Source organism: Vombatus ursinus, unplaced genomic scaffold (genome assembly GCF_900497805.2).
Source record: "Vombatus ursinus unplaced genomic scaffold, bare-nosed wombat genome assembly UNPS02014774.1, whole genome shotgun sequence".
Lineage (NCBI taxonomy): Eukaryota > Metazoa > Chordata > Mammalia > Diprotodontia > Vombatidae > Vombatus > Vombatus ursinus.
In genome coordinates, this window is record NW_020954552.1 from 3319247 (window position 1) to 3321239 (window position 1993).

Here is a 1993-nt window from a genome sequence, read left to right on the forward strand (position 1 = left end):
AGTCATTGGCAGCTTGAGACAGTACTTCCAGGGCTTCCTATAGTCAAAAAATTTGTCACTAGCATCCTGGGACAACTATATATGATGTCCAGAATACGGAAGTACTACCTGGCCACTAGTTCCGTTATTTTCTCTNAGTCATTGGCAGCTTGAGACAGTACTTCCAGGGCTTCCTATAGTCAAAAAATTTGTCACTAACATCCTGGGACAACTATATATGATGTCCAGAATATGGAAGTACTACCTGGCCACTGGTTCCGTTATTTTCTCGGGCCTCTCTCTCATACTTAACTATGGTGCCTCTCTACCCGGCAATCTTATCAGATTCATCTACCAGTCTATGCATCCATTAAAGCCATTGAAAGACTCAGAAAAGATGATGATGTCATCTGGCTGACCTACTGAGTAGTGTTTGACCTGGCTGAGTTTTTCTCTGGTATCTTCCTCTTCTGATTCTCTTTCTATTATAACAGAAAATCTGCCTCCCTGCTATGATGCATACTATTAATAGCCTACAATGACTCCCCTTTCCTGTGGCATTGCTTGATCCATGCCAATTTCTTAAAGTACCAGGCCTACACAAATAGCCTAGTGACTGACTTTAGTAGACAAGCTATAGACATGGCAGCCAATAACACTTGGAAACCAAACAAGGTAGGTATGACTCAATTACAGAGGAATAAACAGAGAATTCACCCTTCAATTGGAGCCAGAATCAAAACAAGAGACTGAGAATTACTAGATTTCTCCTCCCATTCCCCTCAAGATTAGGGACCATGTGCCCTAATCCTGGCTCACGTGTCTAAACAACTGACCCCTTCTAGCTCAACTTCCCATTTCTACCCACTTGAGTTTCAGGACATCAGGGAAGTTTTCCCAAGCTGGGAAGTAGGATGGGGATAGGGAGAATCTCTGTCCACCCAGGGTCCACAAAACTGCTAAGGGTCCTGTTGTGGTACTCAGACTACTCTGAGTTTACTATCATTGACCTTTAGCCCCCTTTAGCTGTCCCTGGTTCCTCTAATGGTAGTCCCTTCTGCAAGATCTCTTGACAGTTCCCAGACTGCCCCCAGCTATCTATGTATTCCTCTCTCTTCCTCCTTGCAAAAAGAAAAAAAAAGTTCTACATGAGTCAAATGTGTAGCAGAAAACCAAAACATCATATAGGGATTTTAAAGGAACTTGAGATGTTTGGTCTGGAGAATTGAAGAGTTGGAAGCATGTGACAGCAATCCTCAAGTATTTGAAGGGCTTCCATGTAGAATAAAGGATTCAGTTTATTTTGTTTGACTATAGGAGGCAGATCTGAGAGGACTAAAAAGAAATTGCAGAGATGAATATCTCACTTAAGAAAAAATATCTTAACAATGGAAGCATCAAAAAACAAAATGGAATGGACTATATTAGAAGGTAAATAGTTTACCATCAATGGAAGTGTTTAAGTAGAGGCTGGACTATCCCTTGTCAGGAATAAGTCTTCTGTTCACACATGGATTGGGGAAAAAAAAAGGATTTTTAAAATAACTTTCTAAGTCCTGTATTCTATGATTTCATGACTCTGTGGTGTCAACCAGACTGGAACCAGCCTCTAACCTGTGGGTGGCCAGAGGCAGGAGAGTTAGGACACAAACGGATGTTTAATTTCAAAATAAGGAAACACTTTCAATCCAGAGGCCTCCTGAGGAGGAGGGCTTAATGTTGGGGAGGAGGGAGAGAGCAGCAAAGGCAGTGCTTATATACATAAAGGCGTGGTGGCTCACAACAGGAACATTCAGGGCAGATAAATGGATAGACAATGTAGGCATTCCTGGGTCCTGTGGAAATAGTCTTCAAATTGATGGTCTCACAGACACAAACAGAACCGGAGTTCACATGATAGGAACATGAATGCAGTACTTGGTTTGGTTCACTTAGGTGTTACAAGAAACAGGGATTATATGGGGCAGCTAGATGGTGCAGTCGACAGAGCACTGGCTTTGGATTCAGGAAGACC

General features: G+C 42.3%; 1 pseudogene; it reads left to right on the plus strand.

The window, feature by feature from the left end:
* The window catches only part of LOC114044615, a 50463-nt pseudogene that overhangs the window by 47808 nt on the left and 662 nt on the right, over nucleotides 1-1993 (plus strand).